This window comes from Botryllus schlosseri, chromosome 10 (genome assembly GCF_051294905.1).
Source record: "Botryllus schlosseri isolate E-star chromosome 10, Bs_hap1, whole genome shotgun sequence".
Taxonomy (NCBI): Eukaryota; Metazoa; Chordata; class Ascidiacea; order Stolidobranchia; family Styelidae; genus Botryllus; species Botryllus schlosseri.
In genome coordinates this window covers 1,444,271-1,468,779 of record NC_137245.1, presented here as the reverse complement: position 1 = coordinate 1,468,779, position 24,509 = coordinate 1,444,271, and the positions used below count along the sequence as shown (strand labels likewise).

At 40.0% G+C, this 24,509-nt stretch overlaps 2 long non-coding RNA genes across 4 annotated transcripts; one reads left to right on the top strand and one right to left on the bottom strand.

The window, feature by feature from the left end:
* Positions 1-636: 636 nt before the first annotated feature.
* LOC145447839 (uncharacterized) lies at positions 637-5,663 on the bottom strand. The gene is made up of 2 exons (XR_013917721.1): positions 5,453-5,663; positions 637-1,562 (listed from the first exon to the last, which is right to left on the bottom strand). It is a non-coding gene; the product is annotated as an uncharacterized LOC145447839 (long non-coding RNA).
* A 6,933-nt stretch (positions 5,664-12,596) lies between these two features.
* Positions 12,597-17,379, top strand: LOC145448527 (uncharacterized). Of its 3 annotated transcripts, none has more exons than XR_013917945.1 (3): positions 12,597-13,832; positions 15,047-15,207; positions 17,299-17,379. It is a non-coding gene; the product is annotated as an uncharacterized LOC145448527 (long non-coding RNA). The 3 variants fall into 3 exon arrangements; XR_013917943.1 differs by having other exon boundaries at positions 12,600-14,603; XR_013917944.1 differs by lacking the exon at positions 12,597-13,832 and having other exon boundaries at positions 14,646-15,207.
* Positions 17,380-24,509: the final 7,130 nt, after the last annotated feature.

Here is a 24,509-nt window from a genome sequence, read left to right as displayed (position 1 = left end):
AGTCGAATAGTGAGGTTGGGCTCAGGAGAATAGCTTTTTTGAAACAACAACAACAATATGTTGAAACTGGAGTCAATTTCAGCATTACGAACTGGTTTTCTTAGCTTTTTTCCAAAATCTCAAATCAAGTCGCGGGCCGTATGCGACCCGCGGGCCGCGTGTTGGTGACCCCTGCTCTAGAGATCAGCGGTTCTCAACCGCAGGATCGCGGACCGGTGCCGGTCCGTGGCAAGTTTCATGCCGGTCCGCGACAGATATTGGGATTTTATATCTCGATTCCAAAATGCGTGAAGATGGACGCTTGTCCATTGATGAGGGAGATAAAACATCGAATTATAAATTTATTGAGAAGTTTGAAACGTATTTATGTATCGTGACGTTATAGAGATTTGATGGTATACTTTGGGTGCGTCACATTTGTGCAAGTGTTGTACGAAACTGTTTAAAAGTAGCCTACAACTCGTTTCGGACAAGATATATGTGAAAGCCGCGGAAGACTTTCAACCAAACGTCGTTAAATTCCGACAGTGCAAAAGCGATACTTGCAGTATGATATGGCCTGGCAAACAGTATCTAATGTTTCAATGGATACCGAAAAATCACGATCACTTTCGTGGTGTTTAGCAGGACTTCGCGAGCCTCGCCTTGCGTAAACTTCAACAGAATCACTCATAAATATCCGCTACCAATTAGACAGCATTGAATGCAGTTTTACAATTTTACATTTTAGTTGCATACATTTGTCGTGATTAAACATAAGGTCGATTTTTATTTTTGAAGGTTTTCCGGTCGGTAACATTTGTTTTGAGTTTTAATGGTCCGCAAGGTCACAAAGGTTGAGAACCACTGCTCTAGATTGCCAGGGCATTGTAAGGGTATTATAATTCGTCAGAATAGGCCAGAGCGCAACCGGTCACTGCGAAAATGTCAGTATAGGCTATAACTCGCCAGAATCCGTGGATGCATGTCGCTCATTGGAGTGATGTCATTGACTGGTAAATTGCTTTCAGCAAAATCCATACTACATACCGCTGGCTCATATCGCTAGATTGTTTATCTGGACGCAGGGATGACAGTTTCGATCTGACTCAATTGAATACGGCATATATTTGCTCTTGAATCCGCAATAAGATCCCCATAGATACATCTAAAGGTACGGATATCCAATAAAAGCCATGTCCCTATCATTTTGCCAGCATATTAATTGTACAATGTGCATATGCTGCACCATAGATGTAGCCTAGAATAAAATTCATAAAATTATTGATATGTTTAATTGGTTCGGCATGTCTTGTATAGATACTTAGACTGCATAGTGCATATAGCCTAGGTCTTGCGGAAACGTTACAAACCTAACCGATGCATGTACAATCCACATACACATATACACCCACTATAGTTCCAGCTAGTACGCTCACATTTGTGATGTGGAACACACCACTAAAAGGTTACAGTGGTTGTTCATACGCCGATTATGCACGATGAACAATGAACATGCATGACTTTACTCACAATGATCATCTCGATAGTTTGCTCGCAAGCACCAGTAGCAGCAGTAGGCCCTGCCAAAAAATGACATCCGTTTATTAAGTAAAATTCCATACCATTGGTGTTTGCGCTTGCGCATTTCATTTGTTAGTCCTGATTTTAGCAATCATTTGTAATCAAGCCTTTTCAGATAGGCTGTTCTTACCGCTATATAAAGCGTCTGCGAACCCCCATTCATTGGTTATTTACGTTGACGCAAAATAAATTGTAAATCTTACTTTGGTTCCTTCTTACGTTAATCTTAATTCTGTTACGTTCGTCGGCCGTATGCTGCTGTTGCTACACTATTTGTCAGCTATCTGCATTCGAATCCGACTTGGGCGTGTTATTGCGTTAATAAAGTCATAGAATACGTGTATGAATTACAACTATTAGCATCCGTAGATAACCCCATAGACAGGCTTCTGCGCCTATAATCGGCAGCGCAAGATTCAGACTGCCGCGCAGAAACAAGTGGTTCTCAACCGGGGTACGCAAAATTTCTAACTTTGCAACATGATTGATTACCGAATTTGTGATTTTACGAGCTATGGTAGACACCAAGTCTCACATCAATAGAATGGCAATTTGAGAGACAACACTCTACTGTCGAAACTCATTTTGATTGGCCGTACACCAGTAATTCTCAGACTGGGGCGTGAAAACATCGGAGGGTAGGCGCGAAGCCGCCTGATGGGAATGTTTCTCGGAATGAGTTTTAATTGTGCTGCAACTTCGAAGTTTCAGCAATGACAATATTTATAATTCTACTTCGACTTTAAATGTCAAAATTGCGTCGTACCAGCCGTACACTGCTGGTGCTAGATTTAGACTGATACCGAAGTGTTACTGAATAAAGTGTTACTGGTAAATGCGGGTAACTCGATAGTTATTCACGATCGGCGCGATTTAGTTCCAGCTCATAATTTGCTCTGCGCATAGTCCGGATTGCATAGTTGAGAAGTATCGCAACAGCCATAACATCTTCCATACCAATAAACAATGCCTTGGGATATTGAGCATTCTGGCAGTGTTGGTATGACTCGAGTCATTACTTGACTCGAGTCAGACTCGAGTCACCTTTTTCGTATGACTTGACTTGACTCGAGTCACTTTGCTAAAATGACTTGACTTGACTTGACTCGGCGTATAAGAAATGTGGATTGACTCGTGACTCGGGGCAAAATTCACAAGTCAATTTCAAGTCATCAAGTAATCGGTGTCGATCAAAATCACTGTATCTTGCATATGCTCGGATTGCTCGCGAAACGCTGGTGTAACCCGTGAGAGCGACCAATCATTTAATGATCGTGCGTTTTACTGAGCCTCAATTGTTGTCTCACAAATATATTGACCGCAAACGAAGTGATCGAAGCTTACAGCTTGCGTTGTCGTAAACTAGTATAGTAAAGTAATTTCTGTTCTCTATTTTTACCTTAACCAAACCTCTTGTTTTATTAAAACTGATTTCGAATATAGTTTATATAGTAGGGTTACCATACGTCCTCTTTTAAAGAGGATTTGTCCTCTTTTTTTACTTTTTTGAAAGTGTCCTCTGAGGACGGCCTTTTGTCCTCTTTTTTGAGATTTTGTCCTCTTTTTGGAGGATTTTGGTCATATTCAAAGCAAAATTCGACTGTGATGCCGTAAATCAACACCGAAGTGACGCTCCGGCGGGTATTTCGGAAGCTGAGCGGAAAGTTGACCTTTTTTTTATTCAACCGACCACAAAGTGGGAAAAATTTGCCATTTTTTGAGAATTCTCCTCCGGTTTCGCAAGTCTGAAAATTCTGAAAAAGTGTCCTCTTTTCACATTTCCAAAATATGGTAACCCTATTATATGGTCCACAGTTATTGGCGCAAGCTGCGTAAATTTTTGCATCTTATCAATTCGTACCTATTCTTTATCTTGGCTGGTAACTATAAACTGAGCTTTAGCAGTTCTACGTATATGTGAGCGATACAGCGCCTTCTTGTGCGCCTCTTCGTGTATATTTAACTCTATATTCGTTCATCGGTTCAAAATCAATGACCTCTCAATCTGTTTTTCAGACAGTTAGCAAAATGCAATAACGTTATCATGCCTCATATTTCGAAAAGGCAGCTTGACTTGAATTGTGACTTGACTCGTGACTTGACTTGACTTGACTCGACTTGACTCGAGTCACTTCCAAAAATCGAGTGACTTGACTTGACTCGAGTCACCTTTGAAAATCGATTGACTTGACTTGACTCGAGTCAAAATGTGCAATGACTCGAAATGACTCGTGACTCGAAGGTAGTGACTTGATCCCAACACTGCATTCTGGTTGCCCTTTTTGTTAACTCTTGGTATGACGATAATGGGCGTGCGAAATGTGTCGCTATTAGTGAAGGGGAGTGTGTCGAAAAAGTTTGAGAACCACTGCGGTAAACCAATAACCGCCGAGATATCGTAATGGTGGAGATTACGGCATTTTGATCGCGGGTTCAATTACCGGCCGTCTCGGATCAAAGACTTGGACACAGAACTGGTAATCGTGGCTTCTCCGCTAGACGATCAGCGTTGAGAGGATACATACAAGTGCTATAGATATATAGCCTATAACACGGTTCATGCGCATCTCCGTCGTGAAATCACCTCCATGGTGCAGACGGTAATAATACATATCCCAATTGAGGTTGTTAGGCCTATTCATACAAATATATTTCTGTTTAGAGATGTTTTCTTCGGGCTTATGAAAAAGATGAAAAAGCATGAGTGATGATGCGGCGCTTCTTCGATATATCCCCGAGATAAAAATTTATAAACGAAAAAATAAATTATTTTTTCGTGTTGGGTACGGAATATTAGGGTTGGAAGCGGGTTCGGGTTATGATTGGGGTTAGGGTATCCCGATACTAGGGTTAGGGGCTGACATATATTAGGGTTGTATGAATGACGTATAGTAGGGTCAGGGGCAATGCTCCCTCTAATTTTTCACGAGTCTGCGCAAACACGCCAACTCACTGCGCAGGCCTTTGGACAACAGTGCGCAACCAGCTCCCCCCATGGGGTGATACATTACATATCGATACATTCTCTATATCAATTTCATTGAGGGAAATAATTGATTGATTGACTAAGCATAATCCGCTGACTTCTTACATGTAGAGTACTTCGTTCATGAGGACAAAGCTCACAGCAGGGAGTCACTGAAGATTCACAAACGGAAAGCTGAATATTCCGAGCAAACTTCCGACCAAGTAATTTTTGAGTATGGCAAAGGGCATGCTCGTTTAGTGTTGTATTTCTTTTCCTGCTGTCAGCGCCATATCCGGAGAGTGGTCCGAAGTTGAAATGCAAAGAATTTCAACCAAAGACGTTATAATGACGGGAAAAATTGCAATACATTAAATAGGTTCACAGTGCAGAACCTACCAAGGTTCGTTTGTGAACGCGAACCTCAAAATTCCAGAGGTTCACACACAGAACGCAAACGTGAACCTCCCGTTCACACCATCCCTATGGAGAAGAACCATATCGCTCGATAAGCTAACGACAATCCAGATGAGAGCATGGCCTCAGCTTCGCAACAATATAACGCTATATTGTCAGCTTATATGTCAACCATATGAATGTTTCCATCATACATTTTGACTGCTTGATATTTCCAATTCAAGTCCATTGTATCACCATGAAATCATCAAACAGGACACGTCAGTTTACAGCGGAATCTATTCGCGGAACGATCGATCGACATGGCTATTTTCCAGCATCTAATGACAGTTTCATTTTCAGCCGACGGGGAAGGGAGTCTTGCCATATTAGATGAAAACACGCAACTGTGGACTTGGTGGTTCTCTCTGATATGAACTCGAAAATCATATCTCGAAAATGTAATTTTTTAGAATTTGGCCGCAACCCTTCCCGAGGATCAGAGCATTTACAGATCCGTCTTATTACCTGCTCCATCGCTTTTAATGTATCGCAAGGATCCGGCTGCAACAAGCCAAGGAAAGAATTGCATCAAGGAACCAAGCATTTTCCATCACAAACTAAAAACTGTAAATGAGCTGTAAAAGTTGTAGTCTTATTAAAGATAAATGTGTAGTCTATTTTGTGCAGAGCAGTCAGTTGATCAACCGATTCGCCACGTGAGGTCGGCTTGTAAGGTCGTCAAGGTATAGTAACGGTTGCTACTCAAGTAGTAAAAGGTGACGTCGTAAATTAGCAGAAGTGAAAGAATGTCCAAAATTTTAACCACTTGAAGAACTAGTGCGAGCAGGCAAAATCTACGTGAAGCCAGGGTTGTAATGACTCGAGTCGCGATTCTTTAGTGACTCGACTTGACTCGACTCATTTCATCTAAACACGGAAAATGAATCGACTTGTACTCAAGTCATTATGCATGACTCGGACCAAGTCATATGACTCGAGACTCAACGGGTTAAGGCCGACATTTCATTGTAATTCCGCAGAATAGTAAAGTTACCGCACTCTTGGTATTACGTCTATTAGTGTTGATACTCGAAAATGCGAACTGAAACTGTTGAATGTGAGGACGGAGTATAAAGGGGGTTTAACAATATTTTAAATCGAAACTGAAATACTTGATTTATGTTAACGCACTACGCACTAGGGATGGTACGAACCCCTGAAAGGACCTGGTTCGTGTGAACTCGAACCTTCTTGAAAGGTTCTATGTGCACGTGAACATTAACCTGTGACGTCATATTTCTTATCCGAACCCTTCATTTCCGCAAAGTAATATAATGATGTACACTATTGTACACGATACCTAGTGACGACTAAGGCCACATTCTTTGCCACAATGTTGAAGTACAGGCTGACTTTGTAAACATCACAAAATGTATCGACCAGAACAATCAAATGCTATAATAATTCACTAAAATCAATATCTTCCATCGATTTGCCAACAATTTCGACCATGACTTGCAATGGAATATAAGCTGACGCCTAACTGGTCTAAGCTAGACCTGGCAATGTTTCTATACATGCGACAGGTATTACCTCAAAACAAGTTATGCAGTATTCAGCACCTCAATCAGACGTATTTGGTGTTTATGACACAATAACCATATCAAATCAAGATAGTCCCGTACGCCTGCTAGATTTTTTTACATCGGGTAACGATGCATTCATTCCTTTTATCAATTTCGTTGATGCCAATAATATTGATTGGTTGGTTATGCACAGCTCGATGACTACCTTTATTTTGTTTATTTCGTGATTGCGGGCATAGGTCACAGCAGAGTGTCACTAACGGAAATCTGAATATTTCGAGCAAACTTTCTAACAAAGCATCTAATTTTTTTTTTGAAATTCGCAAGGTCCAGGCTCGTTTAGTGCTGTATTTCTTTTCATGCTGCCAGTACCAAGCGCAGAGTAGTCCGACGTCTAAATGATAAGAATTTCAACCAAAGAAGTTGTATGAAAAAGGTTCACATTGTAAAACCTACCAAGTTCATTTGCGAACGCAGGGCTCCAAATTTCCAAGGTTCGCACACAGAACGCGAACGTAAACCTCACGCTCACACCATCCCTAGTACTCACTAAACCTTGTCTGACCTGCCTACTAATTCAGTGCTAACTACCGCTGCAACGAACTCTTAAAAGTCTCTACTCGTCCCTGACGCGATTCTAGATGTGATTATACCACAATGCATAAACGTCTAACAGGCGCAGTGACTAAGCATCTGTCTTTCATGATAGCGTGATAGTGGTTGCGGCTATTTTCCATACCCAGTTTATACTGGGTACAATAGGCTGTGTATTTTTAAATCGTGACAGGGATCAATGGCGTATTAGAAATATTCAAAACGTGTCAATTTGCAAGGATTCATAATTATACACAACATATAACCATGTCTCCACGCTCAACGAGAATAGAATCAAATGCGGAAGTTGAAATTTGAGACGTCGAGACTGCTTTCGAACCAGTTTTGCTTCAGCATTACCGCCGGTAACTGGTAATATTCTCAACACACGTATGGGCATATGATCTGCCCAGAACAGTCATTATTACTTCAAACCAATGCTTTTTAACCTTTCTGACCTCGAGGTACCTTCTTAAAAGGAAAAATACTTCGCAGTGTCCTCACACTTCGAATAGGCTACTATGAGTGCAAGATTTGTAAATCAATTAACTAAAAAATAACCAGTAACAGAGTCACATCTTTGGCAGCCTCACAATGTGAGATTACAACAATAACGACGGCGCGAGACAAAAAAATCAGTTGAGACACAGAAGAATTTGCCTCACTCACTTTTGGCTAACAATCCGACAATCGTAGCGCATTGAAACAATGCCCTATCGACTTCCTAACCTTTTTCAACCTACTACCCTCTTTCATAAATTGTCAGGTATTGGCACCGTCACCGTATTACAAGGCCCGCAGTCAATAAGACGATGAGCGATAGGATAAGTTTTATTAATGCAAACTAAATTCACGCATTGCGCGATTAGGAAGGCAACTGAATGGTATTTCGCAGTGCGTTTCAGCCAGCAGTGTGACGGTTCGCACTTGTGCGAATGAAAAATATTTCAGGGCGAATGACAATGACAAGCGTGGTGCGAATGCTGCGAATGAAAATCCCGGACGGTGCGAGTCCGTCACTTTTGTCGTTTCGAGGCAATTCTAAAAACTTATTGGTAGCTGTGTTTTCTCGTTCACAAGTGAGGAACACTCCCGATGCGTTTATATTGCAAAGTTGGAAAGATTTTTTACGCGTGAGAAGATTGCGTCACTGCTTAGAAAAAAGTAGTGGAATCGGTATCAGATGCTCAGATCTGTAACAAGTGTTGTTTAGTCGTGTATTTGACCAAGTATTAAAGGCTGTTAAAATAAAATGAGAGTAAGCACATTGGTCTCGTACGTCCGATGAATCTTTATCTTGTTTTGCATCGAATTATTAAGTCACTGGGCAGTTTATCGACTGACCATAGCAATAGCCTGTTTGTAATGCAAACATCACCATTTAGGCTTATACACACTTTCCTGTTCATGGACTGATGATCTTGGGCCGAGTCTAGATCGTTCAGTCATAAGCCTATATATCAGGGGTTCTCAACCTGGGGGGCGCGGGAGGCTCTCAGGGGGGGCGCGAAAAATTGACGAAGTCAGTATAGGGGGGGCGCGAGAAATTGACAAAGTCAGTATAAATTGTACGTGTCTGAACATGTGTTTCACATCCATTATGAGAAGACGATTAATGAAGATGAAATTTATTCCATATTCAAGAAAGCTTGCAAAATACAAACTCTAGCAACCGCGCTCAACGGAGTGTAGTCTGATTTCAACTTGATTTGAGCAAATTTTTGAAATTCTTTGGAGATATAGAGAGCAATTCCCACGTGTAAGTCATTCATTGTTTCATAGCGTAGCCTAAAGCTTGTCGCGCTTGGCAGCTCTTGTTAGTAGCTTGCGAACTGCACTGCCTAAGACAGACTTAGATGCAACATCGGTTACCCGGTTTCGCCCTCAATTAGGATATAAATCAACACAATTTAATTAATTTCCAAAACTGATCAAATTTAGCCTGGCAGGACAAAGCGACGCCTTGCTCTCTGTACTCACTACCAGCATCAGGATTAGTCTCAGGGTGACCTACCTTAAAATTAATTAACGGATGTCTTGTTCAATGTTTTTTTTTGTTATTTTCAAACAAGTTTGGAGAAATTTGTCATGTAAAAGACTCAACAACTGGAATGCAGATTATAAATTTGCGTAAGATATACCTTATGTATACTATTAGATCAGGGGTGGGCAGCCTGCGGCCGTAGAACGGAATTTGAGCGGCCGTCGACGCCTAATTCAATTAGTATGTGTTGGCGGACGTAGACATGCAAATTGCAATTTCGAATTCACTCCCGCATTTTCGAGAGATTTTAATTAATCTTGAAATTTTCTTCGCCCTCCGCGCAATTCAACAAGACTTCATTTTTCGATTTTAATGCAGTAACGCCCTTCTTAATCTGAGCCGGAATGGGAATTGGTAAGAAATACCAATTCGTTCGCGGCCCTGAAAAATTTTCGCGCACCGCGCGACAATATGCACCTCCCGGCAACTATTCATAACATTGCCACTCGCGATTTCGGTGCGTACAATAGGCCATTGTGAAAAGTAGAATAGTCCGGAGTTCACCGGGAATGGATATGGACAGTTTACCATGGGAATTTTGCGTCCAGATCGTTCATTGCGGCTATGCCCTGGAATGCGGCCTTACGCTACATAAGCAATCGAAATGCGGCCATGATTATCAAAAACGTTGCCCATGATGTTCTATTTTTGACATGACGATAAATGCAAGGGGGTCAGGGGGCGCGATTTTTTTGACCATCTCCAAGGGGGGCGCGTGTCAAAAAAGGTTGATAACCACTGCTATATATAGTTAATTGGTGATACCAATAAAGCTTGCTGATCCATAGGACAAATTTGTCTATAGTTCGTATTCGCAACGCCTTTATTTGTACTACAAACTTTGTAATATTGCAAACTATACCGATTAAACTTGAGCACAGAGCAGAGCAAAATCAAATCCACCAAGGTATGTCTTATGATCTTCTTTCTGCAGCCCATTTTAACTTAATTAGACTGTTGAAACTTAATCCTCTTCATCTATAAGGACACGTAGGATTTTAAAGAGAATTTGGCATTATTTCAGTCAGTTTGCCAATATTGTACGATTTCCCTAAGAGCCACCCCGCAGTTGCCAATCCTGGCCGACACCACTGTGTGTTAATAGTGAATCTTGTGTAAGTGAAAATTATTCAAAGCGTAAATGTTAGCTTCGACATCCACAAGGATACCGCACGTTGTTCTTGAAAGATATGTTGATTTGTTGTATTGCATGGATAAGATTTGAATGAAACCTGAGCCTATCCATAAATAACCGTCATCAATTACCCGAATTGTGTGGGTTTGTATAGCAATGCGTTCCTGTTTTAACGCCCACCGTATACCATCCAATCGGCTAGCATACCTTAGAACTGTGAAGAATCGTTTCGAATGTTGTCAGAAAATGAACCAAACGTGCTAGTTGCAAAATTGAATATGCGATTCAAGTACAATTTCACTTATTTGTGCGTTCTGAATGCGAACGCATTCACGTCGCGATGACGTAACATGTCGATTTGGTGGGAATAAGTGATATTGTTGCGAGTTAATATTGTTCTTGGGTTCGCCCTTTAAGCTTCGACGGAAAACACTGCACGATACCCCCGGAAAAAAACCACCGAACACCTTGAGAGCAACGAGAGTGCGATATATGTGATTTTACCACTGCAGTGATTTTAGTACTTGATTAATCAATAATAAGATACTTTGAATATAAAAATGAAGCTCTGTAGCCTACTTCCAAGAAGCTCTTCGAATACAAAAGTGATAAGCTTCTGGATTTTATTTTTGGTAATAAATACCGGCTGGCGGGAGCGAATGAATTTTTTTTAAGTGCAAATGGAGCTCGAAAAGGTTGAAAAGCACTGCTGCATATCGTACACTTCCAAGCGTTTTGCCGAGGGATTTTGACTGTGATGAAACTGTCATATGGGTGACTACACTGCCTGAAATTTAACACATCAACCACGCAACAGCTACATAAATAATATTGACTGAAACTTTGGTAGACGCATATATTGGTCACTTAATCTATATTTCGCGCTAAACACGTCAAACATTCTTGATCCTCATCCCCTGAATTTCTCCGTCTTGATCTCTTTCTCCCTCTTATTGGTAGAAAATAATACTTCTACTCGACAGACTGTAAATAGCGAAAAATAAGTAAGTTCGATTCCCCGACCACTCGCTGACGGCCACTTTCAAATGCATTTAGACAAATCTTACCGGCTTTCCTGCGACCTTCTTTCGGGCCCATTGTTTTTTTTTTAAACAATAATCTACAGCAGAGGTCTCAAACTCAAATGTGCTCGCGGGCCAGTTTTCCCATTTTGACGACGCCGCGGGCCGCAGCATGCACTTATAGCGTTATTCTATGTCTTTCCAAATAGGCCTTATTTGGCGGGAATGAATTGTCCTATTGAAAGTGAGCCGATTCAGCAGACTGACAGTAAACACACTTCGTCAAAATGTGATTTGCTCTTGTATCAATTTAGGCCAGGCACGGAAAGAATCATCACATTTATAACTATTTGAATAGAATTGTTGTTGTACTTGATATATATCCATTATAAGATATAGACACCATATGGGCGGACAAATGTATGATACCATCATAAAAGCTATCGGGTTATAATTTTGCAGCTACTATGAATATTTTGAATTTAACAGATTGATAATAGAGACTGATTTGATATCAATACATTTTTAGGTTGAGCATTGTAATTCCAATCCAGGATTCGGTTGTAGGCTACTTCTGATATGTAGGCTATTAATCTCAGAGCCAAATATCTTCAAATACAGGAGCAGACAAAAAAAAATATGATATAAATATATTAATTAATTGTCTTAGTGATTGAAATGTCGGAAGCGTACCACTACGGTACTCGGTACCTTGAAGTTTGGTTTAGCGACCAAAGATGTAACTAACAGATTGCCCATGGTTGCCATAACTACTTGCTTGATTAGCGAAATACCAAGCTGCGACCTTCTGATCTATTACTATTCCCCTGATACACGATTAGTTTGTTGCAGCCATGGTTCTAACAAATTCACGGCATTCCGAGTCACTCCGAGTCAACTCGAGTCATTTTCATTTTGCCATCGAGTTTGCCCGAGTCAGAGTAATTCTAAGATAGGTCGCGTCCAAGGGTCAGGTTTTGTCATCATGAATTGGAAATGTGGCGAAATAGTGAATCTTCCCCTGCATGGTAGCGTTTGCAATGGATGTGATAGGGAAGTTTGACGAATAGTTTCAGGCTTTCGGAGCAATTTAAGAGGGAATTTTGACTTTATAACCCGAAAAGATTTATGTGACACTTATATATTGTCACATTATTAAAATTCTAAAATGACGTCGCGGGCCGCACAAAATGCTCTGGCGGGCCGCATGCGGCCCGCGGGCCGCGTGTTTGAGACCTCTGATCTACAGAATAAGCCATGGAAACGCAGTATTCTAAACATCCCAGCAAACACCCGATCTCCCACGGACCTACGGGTACGTCCACAATTGTGCCCAGTCGTCCCACGTCCTACTTTTAGTGACTGAGGACTTGCTCAGTAGGTCACAAATTGACGTCCAATTATGTAACTCCAAGAGACCCCCAGAGGAAGTAACTTTAAGAGTGCTCCTATGCCAGTCACCAATGACCATTCCAGTGGATGTCATAATAGTGTGATGCCTGGATGCCACCAACACAGGAGTTGATTTGGATGTCCTTACTGGGAAATCGTTTCTATGAACTCAAATGTGCATTATTCTGCAGTGAATGCTGAATAAGTTGTGTTGTATACAGTCATGATACAAGTGGAATCTAGTGGAGTGAAGCCGTGAATGTTGATATGGTGTGACTTTCTCATCGCGTGGAACTTCACAAGCCCGGCTGTCGATCATTGCGGTCGCACAGTGCTAAAGAGGCTCGATATAATGTGCGATACAGAGACACAGTGGCTTATTTTATTGTGACATTACTGGGTCGAAAATGCCCACATCAGGGGCAAATACTCGTAATGCATGTGAAATATTCCGATATCAGAACTTGATAATCGTCATGATGGGATTGTGATGACTATTCCAATCACGGAACAACGCAGTAAGCAATCCTCTCGGCTATTTCGATAATGGAGTCGAACACGCCTGTTGCTTCAGATTCATCCAACCATAAAACGAGAAGCCTGCCTTCTTCTATTTGGCGAGCATCGCGCATGCGCCGCGCGTGTAATTCAATTTGATCACCGTATGTAGCAATGGCGGAGGGACGAATTATCACAGTAATGGTTTAGTTCATAATTGGAAACGTTAACAGCGTGGACTGTGAGATGTCTCTATCATGAGTACCGGAAGGGCAGGGAGCTTGGTATTTGAGTGCTATATTTAATAAACAGCAATAGTCTCGATCATCATGAACTGCTGATGCGATATAATGAATTCGATTATATGATTATAGTGACACGGCTGTAATATCACCTACAGACGGAATTGATCGACCCGCTGCTAATCGGTAACTCATGCAAGCCGATAATTCTTGTAGTAGGCTACATTTGATACTATATGATAATGTATTGATCATAGAAGTCTGATTTATTGTGCTCTGTTCCATAATGTCTCACAAGCAATAACTTGCCATTTCATGTGCATCCTGTGAAAAGTTTTACAAGGATTTCCTAGGACTGCAGGACCCAATCAGCAAACCAGATGCCGCATAAAGTAATGTACCGGTATTTTATAACATATCGGTATATACTGAATTTTGAAATGTTATGTATAGGCTTATAGAAATGTGGAATGTTCCTTTATGGAATGTGAGATTGCTGAATTTGTGGATGCATGAGGATTGTAGCATCACATTAACATCCATTTTCGTATTCTTGTGTCCACAACAGTATATAACCATAACCATCTATAATAGCGTTAATAAAATAATTGAGGCTTTCAGTGAACATGTAAGAATTTTTGGCAATATTGGTTTATATTTAGGGTATTTTAGGAACAACATTATAATAGTTTGTTAGCCCATCTTTAACCTCGCTCTAATCAAAGGATACTCAAACACTAAACCAATTATAAACTCTATAAACTTGACATGTTCATGGCCTGGTGCAGACGGGTTGTTGGCAATGTTACCGCAATGTTGGCACGGCCTCCGTGCATACTTTTATTGCTTGATTATAACTTTCGATATTAGTATATATACACGGAAACATTGCCTACATTGCAGCAGTATCAAAAAAGTAGGCTATGGATGGGCCCTAAGGAAGGCTGATTGCTCATGGTCATCTTGCCGTCGATAAGAAAACGCAACCTTATTATCAATGGATTCTTACTATATATGGATGGGACATATCTGTGTTTGTGTATACAAAGTTACTTCATTTCTACCAGGAGACTAGATATTGAACAGGCAATGTTATGTAGTTGTAAACTTCAGAGGAAGGCGCCGCAGTGGTGCATTGTTCATGGATCAAGATGTTAAATTATGTAAGTTGAAATTACGAACTATATATGATGATTTATGATATTTCATTAATTAGCAATTTATTACCCTGAAAAAAGTGCCATCGATGATGCGGAAATATACAATTGACGGTGGTTCGCAATCAGGCTGCTAAAACGTGCTGGGTGGAACTATAATTTTATTATAAACTGCATTGTTATAGTGGCACAGAGCGTGTAATTTCAGTAGGCTGTCTTGAAAATAGTCACATACTTGGCTCGAATCATAAGAATTTATACTCGTTCGAGATTTGAGTAACCATACCAATGTGCTCAGCCCTACTGATTAGTCATTGTAGTGAGTAGAATGTGCGAATGGTCCAGCTTGAACTTCATTGTCTTTTTTTTTACAGGATATTCTAGATTCCTGGCTTGGCTTCTTGACAAATGGCTTCACTACAAACATTATAATATCTTTGATTATTTAGATCGGCAATGTCTTCAATTGATAGTGTTCAACAACGTCAAGAACACTGGACAAAGTATGTCTTGATGACTGGAACCAAAAACGTTCGGAAGAACTACTGCCACATGGAACAAGCGTTGCTGAAAAATCGGTGCTGCGTCATCCTCAGGAAAAAGTCAAAAGGTATAAAACATTGTATACACTTCATGGAAACCAGAGGCTGTGAAAGTAATCATCTTTTGAACTGAAGTAGATGTAATGTTATGGATTTATACACACCTAGAGGTAACAACTTTAAAGTTGCGTTAGATCTACTCGAAATGGAAGTAGATAATGCACTTCTGGAAAGTATACAAATAATAAGTTTGAAAAAGTAGATTTGGTCGAGGTGTTGCGTAGGCATTCTTAGCGTTTGATCATAGTTGGTGGTCAAAGTACATATTGTTTGCACCGGAGTTTAAATAGTTGCAACGCCTTGAATTTCTGCTGTACAATTAGCCATTTACCAGGCTTGTAAAATTCACTTCAAAATGAAGTAAAAAGTTCTAAAAGAAGATTTTGTGCTCTATTCTATCCCAAGGGTTCTTGAACAGGGCCCGTAGACCCTTTTGTGGTACGATATGCATCGTGGAATTAGACCTATATGCTGTGGTTCTCGTGCTATGCGCAATTTTATGTGAATTGACTATCTGATTTTAATATAGGTACCATCAGAAATTGTGTTGAAAATAAATTTTGGGCTGCTAGAAATCTTATGAGTAGCATGAAGTGTGCGATCGCTAAGGCTAAGAAACAATGCTATTACTATGGCTAAAGTTGTTGATATGTTCCAATAATAATCGAAGCCAACATCTAATTCTGAATTAATTTGACTTTGGTAATGACAGTAGCAACAGCCTACTTATCACGACTATATCAAAACCCGGATTAGGCTACACCGCTCAAATGCTCTGATACCAGATCAAATTTCAGTAGATTTTAAAATACAACTGTGACACGTCAAAGGTCCACCAACTGAAATAGTATAACCCAGAGTTTGATGATGTCATGATGCATCCTATTGCATCATCTCTATAACTCATTATTTTAACAAATTATGCCCAGCACAAAAATAATTTTATTGAAATATTCAAAACTGTGATTTTTTTCGTGTCAAACGTGAATAATACAATAGTAAATTACATTCTCGAGATGTTTGTGGAATGCCTGTCTGCAAGCTCCCGTCAAATAAGGCCTACATGGAAATTATACATTGAATATCCCTATCTTGCTGCGTCGTCAAAAATCCGGAAATTGACCTGCGACCACATTTAAATTTGAAGCCTCTGCTCTATATGATGTGACAACATTATGAACAAGGAAAAGTTGAAATATCTATCTCGTATGCGAATTAGAAGAAAATGAATACCGGCTCTACATCATATCGAAGAATGTTTTTTAGATTTAAGATAATTCCTATTTTATGGTACTTTGAGACAATACATTTGTCATTCACACGATCGTGCGTAGCTACGTCCTACAGGTGCCGTGTTCTGCGATATGACGAATCTATGTTTTTAGGCCTCGCAGGGGTACATAGAATCGGAATTCTAATTCTTGTTGAATACAATTTATGTACCCTAAAAGATCATCTGTTTCGACTTATCGTTGCTCTATTCAGATTCGTGGCAAGCCCTAGTTGTAGTAGGTGATAAGTTCCAAATAAAGGTGGTCAAAGTATTCATCGTTAGTACCGTACTAAATAGTATAAATAGCGATTTACAAGACATCAAACTACTTCCAAGTGTCGACATGGTCAAAATATGGAGACTTGAGGAATGTCGTAGTTGTATGCTTTTAAACAGAGATAAGGAAAGCAATCATGTTCAGCACTCAATTAGAAATATTTGTAGCGTCAGTAGTCTAGTACAAGTAAGAGTAACGCAATGTATTTCTACTCGGATTCAAGCACTCAAGCAGCGATATACATGGCTTATCAAAACTATTTTAGGTAAAGTAGAAGTTCTGGAAAGTACTGAAGTATGTACTTGAGGTGTTTCCACAATATAATTTGATTGACGGGTTTCATACTCTGTATCACAACGTCAGAAGCTCCCGTACTCGAGTAGACATTGTAGTGTCGTCATAAATTATCACTCAGCACAAGTAGAAGTAGCGGATCACAATTAATGCATGAGGGAATAGAAATTGAAGCAGCTCTGACGCAAATTTCATGTGCCATGTCAGCAGAGTGGCTCTACAAATGATTTGCTGACATTGTTGTATATGTTTCAGGCAAAACAAAGACCAAGAAGAAAACTGTTGTTGCAACCAAGTTTATTGCGAATACGCACTCGCGCTCTTAACATGATGCGCGGTGCAAATGATGCATCGTTTTATAATATGCAATGTAAATTTTACTTATGATTGCTCCATGCTTTTCCCTGTTTTAGTTGTATTAGCAGTTGTACTTTTTCAAAGTCATGTGACACGTTTATTTCTAATTTCATGATGCACTTCAATTGAAATGTTTGTAAGGGTAATATAAAATTGACTTAGAACTTGCTGTTATATGCAAAATCCCACTGACACATTTATTCGTAGTGATTTCCTGATCGATTTTTCACGTAAGCCTGAACTTAGTTTACCAGTAATAGTTCATTAGTTAATGTTGTACTTGTATTTTGCAATTGTCGTTTTACAGTAACCCAATATAAACAGTTCGTTAGTTTATATGATATTGAATTCCATGTAATTGCACCAGGTTAGGAGGGGAGTCCTGATATGGTAATCCTGAGGAATAGAACAGGTGGTAAATGACATATCCATAGGGAGTCACGTCGCGTCCACAGTAGGTCTGACGCATCCATAGGGAGTCACGTTCGCAGCAGATCCAATGAGTCCATATGGAGTCGCTTCACGTCCATAGTAGACCAACTCAGGAAGTGTTTAGGACGCTTCTAGTAGTCGACAAATCCACTCCAGGGAAGTAACACTGGGCGTCCTGCGTCTTTTCCGCAGGAAGTCAACTGGACATCGGGTGTTTGCTGGGATTTTCCCAATTTTGAACAACCCTAATACACATGCATTCAAAGAGGTATAGTCGTGTCTACTTGAGCGAAAATCGATCAAATCTGCACTGAATTACGACAAATTTCCAGTACAGTATAGTAATATTCATAAATTAATCAGATAATTTTACGAAAGATTATAAATTGCCCCCACATCCTCAAACTCCATGATGAAATATATACGTAGCCTATAACCTCGCATCGCAGACTTATCATAAAACGATAAACATGGTTGAAAATAAAAGGATATTATCAGCCTCATATTATTCAATCACAGGTATGCATATTTACAAAATATAACCAACAACACAATAATTTGCAATTGCACATGCACATTGCACATCTTACGTGGAAAAATAATATCAGAACGGGGAAGCACCGGCAACAGCGAGATCAGAGCTGTTCTGTGGCCGGCCACAGAATGTCATGTATGTGAATTTCACAGCTTTTGGGGAACTTATAGATATTTACGGACATATGTTTGGTGCCAATTGTTCTTTCGAATTCTATATAGTTGCTGACGAGTGTCAGCCGAATATTCGGATCTATTTCTATTTATAAAAAGAAACATCCAAATTAACACTTTACCAGTTACCAGTTTTGATACAGTCTTCATAGCTTCTAGCTTTTTATACCATTATTTCCTGTTTCATTGAGTGGGTAATGGGTATATTCCATTTTAATGTATTCTTTACATCATTTTGTGTGTTTTTAATTGATATTATAGAGACTCTGCCAGATCGTTTCGACTTCTTCCTATAATTTCATTGTATCGCTATTCTTCTGGCATTTCGGATGAAAATGCTAATAAACTGAGCTAAACTCTTGCTCTCACCTAGTTCTATTGACTGCACGCCCATAATAGAACATAATTGATCATACATCTGACCACGATTGGGTCATGGACAGAACTGGTCGGCTATGGTATGGTAGGTTAGTTATCTATAGGTATATGGTCAATTTGCGTAGTCGACTAGTCGTGTACACTGTACAGCCCTGCGCCCTCTCGCGGTTCATAAACTTATAATATATACCATCTCATTACAGGGTTGCCAGATTGGCCCCTTTTGGGGCCAAATTCCACAAATTTGGCCCTTTTTAGAGGCAGTTGGCCCCAAAAAAATTAATTTGGCCCCTTGGCCGTTTATTTTCAATATTTTGCCATTTTTGGCAGCAGTTGAGATATACCATCAGACTAAGTATTCAAATAAATGTATCATCGCAAATTGAGCTTACCATGTTTATGCCAATGTCAAGGATTCGAGTGGAAACACAATTTGTTTTTGTAGAATGTATACCAGAGGTGTCAAACATACGGCCCGCCAAACCATTTCATCCGGCCTGCGAGGTCCTTCCGAGTAAATTGAAATAAATATTGTATTATCCAGTACATTTCTAACAGACGTCCGAGATTTCTAGTAATAAACACTTTAACGTAAATAATCCCTACCCAGCAAACACAAAACCGTAAAAGGATCATCCGGGATCATCTCGATTAGGTTCTGATTTCCTAAGTGTCGAGGGAATGTCTAAAATACGTAGTAGGATGGTCTTGTGGTTATATTCAATCAGAATAAATTCATACTCGGTGTTGTTCCATCTCATGCATTAGGCCTCGTTATATCCGGTAGTTAACCTAATAATGCAAATTTTCTATCTCTCGCGGGTACGACTAAAATACGTAGAAAGGATGACTTTGTCGGTACATTCAATCACGATGAATTCTATCCGGTTTTGTTCGATCTCATGCGGTAGCTTCGTTCTATCCATTAGAAAACAATGTTCTCCCTTCGTTTTATTGCGTGAGGATGTCACCGGTGTTGTATATTCGTGTTGTTGCTCTAAGGTCGAATAGTTTTGTTTTCCTCTGATATATATGATCTTCATTATATATATATTCGCTCTTTCGGTAATCTCGCATGTTCAACGAGTATGGTTAATAGTTTTATTCAGAGAATAACTAAATAAGTGATATGTTGTACGTTTAGGAATATGATTATCGATGCGTGACTTCTAGAATATTTCGGCGATTCAAATTTTACGTCATCGCGCCATAAAAAGATTTGAAGCGCAACAGGTCGCAGCCAGGCATAGTTCGCTCTTTCTGTATGGTAAATGCCGTAAATATATAGGAATTGTGACTGACTGAGGTAGCGGGTTAAAGGTATATATGCAGTAGCATATAGCTTATGGGGTATTTCGAATTGCCTGTAGTATATGACGCCTAGAGCTGTTTGACTTTCTGCTAAACAGGTGTAGATAACTATAGAAAAGTTTCAGCTTTTCCAGGTTAGAATTAGAGCTAAACCGTTTTTCCGAATTAGATTACAATTATATTGCTGGCATTTCGCTCTAATTTAGTGAAATTAGACCACTATAATTCGCTTCAAACATCTGAATTACCGGTACCTATACCTACGGTATATCATAATATTTATGCTTGAATTTTCGGCACTTCTTCGTTATTCCCCACACATCGAAAAAATGATCCCCATGACATCAATAAATGTTTCCCCATGAACATAAACAGAAAAATTTATAAACGTCAAAATGAATTGTTTTTCACGTTGGGGTGGGATAGACGGATATTAGGGATGGGGGAGGGGGATATTAGGATGGGTTAGGGTTAGGATATCCTAAGATTAGGGTCGGGAGATATTAGGGATGGGGAGGGAGATATTAGGGATGGGGATTTTAGGGTGGGTTAGGGTTAGGTTAGGATATCCTAAGATTAGGTTTGGTGAGATTAGAGTCGGGAGATATTAGGGTGGGTTAGGATATCCTAAAATTAGGGTTGGGGATATGGGGGAGGGGAATATTAGGGTGGGTTAGGGTCAAGGTTGGGGTTAGGATATCCTAAGATTAGGGTTGGGGATATTAGGGATGGGTATATTAGGGTCAAAGATGGGGTTAGTATATCCTAGGATTAGGGTTGGGGGTGAAGATTACAATATTCCAAACCCTAATCTTGGGATACCCTGACCCCAAATTTAACCCTAATTTCGGGATATCCTACCTCAACCTTGACCCTAACCTACCCTGGCACCCGCAACCCTAATAATCTTAGGATATCCCAACCTTGACCCTAACCCACCCTAATACCGCCTTCCCCAACCCCAATATCTCCGACCCCAATATTCCCTTCGGACCCTTCCCACAACCCTAATATCTCACACCCGACCATAATATTGCCTTTCCGACCCTAATATTCCCCTAGCGCTAATCCTAGCGCGAAAAACAATTCATTTTGCCGTTTATAAATTTTCACATGTTCATGGGAATCATTTATTGGTTTCATGGTGATCACTTCTGGATGTGTGGGGAATAACGAAGAAGTGCCAAATTTTCTAGGTATATAAGTCATATAGATACATTCCTGTAGAACACTGATTCATGATTTTATAAAAGTTGGTGCAAGAATGGACATTTTCAACTTGATGTTGATTAATGGAGCAAAATTTGATATTTGAGTGCAATTATACCTCGAATCCAGTGACAAGATTATTAATCGTTGAAACCAAACGCAGCTTGATTATGTTGGCCCAGAGAATTTGGCTAGCCAGACCATATTGATGAAATATGGTCACTAGGGTTGTTCCGAATTGACCGACTTTCAAAAAGTCTAGGTTTTCAGTCCGTTTCCCATGCCTTATACCTTAAAAACAAATTCTGGCTACTTTTTTTTGTAATTTATCCCCTGCATCCGTGTGCATTTTGCCGTTTTTTCATGCACCAAAAAAATTCTTCGGAATTTGGGGATTCCCCGGTTGTGAGTGACTCGCCAGCAATCGCATGTGTTCTCATTGACGTGAAGCGGGTGTTCTAGCGTTGATGACGCGCTAGGCACGGCAGTGAAATGGGGATCATTGATTACTCAGGTGTTTTGCTGCTTTGCTGTTGAAGAACTGTGTTTACGATTGAGGTGCAGGACTTACCAGGTAGCTTTTTGGCTCATGCTGTTAGCGAGTCTAGCGCAGGATTAGTGATTATAGTATTGTAGCAGTATTGAATTATTCGATCTAATGGACCTGATACTCTTTCTTGTCTACTGGGATAGAAAACAAAGCTTGTAAATGTATTTTCCAGTGACTGTGGAAAACAGCCAATCGGTTGCTCTGAATTTTATGTTATTTCCTAAGATAGCAATATACTGGTCGAAGTATTTCCAATTTAGGAATCATTATCTTCCAGAATCAATAACTCTATCTAATCCGACTATTCTTGCTCAAGTTGTGCAGTATGTGTTTGACCTAAGAGAACTGAAATGTTTCCAACTATTCTTTATTGCTTGACTGAGTTGATGTATATTTATTTTTCTAGGATTAGCTCTACTGCGAAATGTCTAAAAAAAAAAGAAAATTGCCATCTAGTGATATAGTATCAAAGAAAACTAGAAGATCACAGTCGCAGACACAGCATTTCCTAGCTGGGCCATCTGAGGAAACATTACGAGATCGAAGCTGCTTACTCTTAGGAAAGTTATGCAGTATGTGTTACACCTAAGAGAGCATTCATATGCGAAAAATGAACCAGTACCTAAGAGAGCATTCATATGCGAAAAATGAACCAGTAAAGTTACACATCCAGGACGTAGGAGATGAAGTACGGTAATAGGTTTTTGGTTCCTGGCTGCCACAAAGACCATCACACAAGTCAATGCCATTGAAAGATTAGAGACAGTGTGAAAACAGAAACCAAATGGCTGTCACTAAAGAAAACTGCAGGCCAGCAATATGTATCAAGAAAACAAAGTGACTTTGAAGCCAACTTGAGTAAGCTATGGGCATAGAGGAGCTCCTGACGCGATGACGACAATTGAAGCAAGTACACTTCTCTCCGGCGATAAGAAACATGAATACAAAACATTTTATCAGGATCAAAGGGGTCCGTGATTAGCAACGATTGGTGGCAAAGATACAGTGTTGAAAGTGAAAACCATGCAACAAAAGAGACGGACCATGAGTGCGAGAGAGTGCATCAGCTTCAAGTAGCGAAGATGAATTTACAGAGAGCTCATCTATATCTTCGCAGGTAGCTGACACTTCCCACAGCAGTGATTTTGAAGTGGCGCAGTCGACATCGGGTCATTCCTTTAAATTTGTGACTCTAAAAGCGCCTGTAAACCTGTTCAACGACAAAGACATATGCCAGGTTTCTGATCGCTTGAAAGTCAGCGATAATGCTGCTACCATGATAACTGCGGCACTGATTAAAGCTTGCGATGGTGACCCTAATGACTTTCATCTTTCAAGATCTGGAACCTATCGACGATGCATTGCAAATCGTTTTAAAATTTCTGAGTCGATTGTTGATAAAATAGCAAACGATCCACCAAAGCACATCTCATTGCACTGGAATGGAAAGCTCACTAGGAGTCGTTTAGGAGAGCAATTTGAGGCCTTGGCAGTGCTGGCATCGTCTGCGTGTTCCAACGCATTTCAGAAGGGCAAACTTCTTGGCATTCGAACTCTTGAGAGTGCTACAGGAAATTACGGGCTGATCCGTCATTTGAACTGCTGGCACTTTATAATTTAACAAAAATGTCAGAGCTCTTGTGTTTGACACCACATCCTCAAACAATGGAAAAAATAACGGTGCTGTTCTGTTACTTGAAGAATCGATAAACCGGAAAGTTTTCTACAGTGCTTGTCGCCATCATATTCATGAACTAGTCATCCGGGAGATCTGGAAGTGAAGTGTGTATTTGGATCGGCGACCACAGGCCCTGAAAACACAGATTTTAATACCTTCCAAGAAGTGGAAAGATATTGATCAATTATGAAATCACAGATTTTAATACCTTCCAAAAAGTGGAAAGATATTGATCAATTAAGATGCTCTAAGACACTTTAGTTTGATGAAGGCAGTGGGTGGGCGATGAAAGCTGATGAAGCAAAGCAAGAAATAATTCCACTGATTAAGCCATATAATGGAAAGCAGAAAGAATTCTTGATAAGAGATGAATACAGACACTGTGCAACAGGCACCTTGGTGATTTTAGATGACCAATATGTTGATAATCGTTTTCGCAAGCCTGGTTCTACTAATAGCACTGGATGGACGAGTCAAGTGCTGTACTGTCAAAAAATGTTCATGTGGAGTGAGCAAATGGGCTATTCTGAAGAGTTCATTAGAAAGTTGGTATGAATAAATATTGCCCAGTTTTATGTCTCAGCTTGAAAACTGGTATTGCATGTGACGCACAGAGTAATGATCTCAAATTCCTTCATGACATGACGGACTTTACATCATGCGATTTCGCAGTTGCTGATGTGGCATATAAAAAGATATGAAAACATCATTGGCATATCACCGAGGAAACGGTGGTATCTACAATGTTCTCGGCTAAACCAAAGATTCCTGACAAAGTGAAGGAAGCGATGGCTGCTAAATTGCTGCAAATGCCAATTCTTGAACAATTTCGCAGATGTGTAC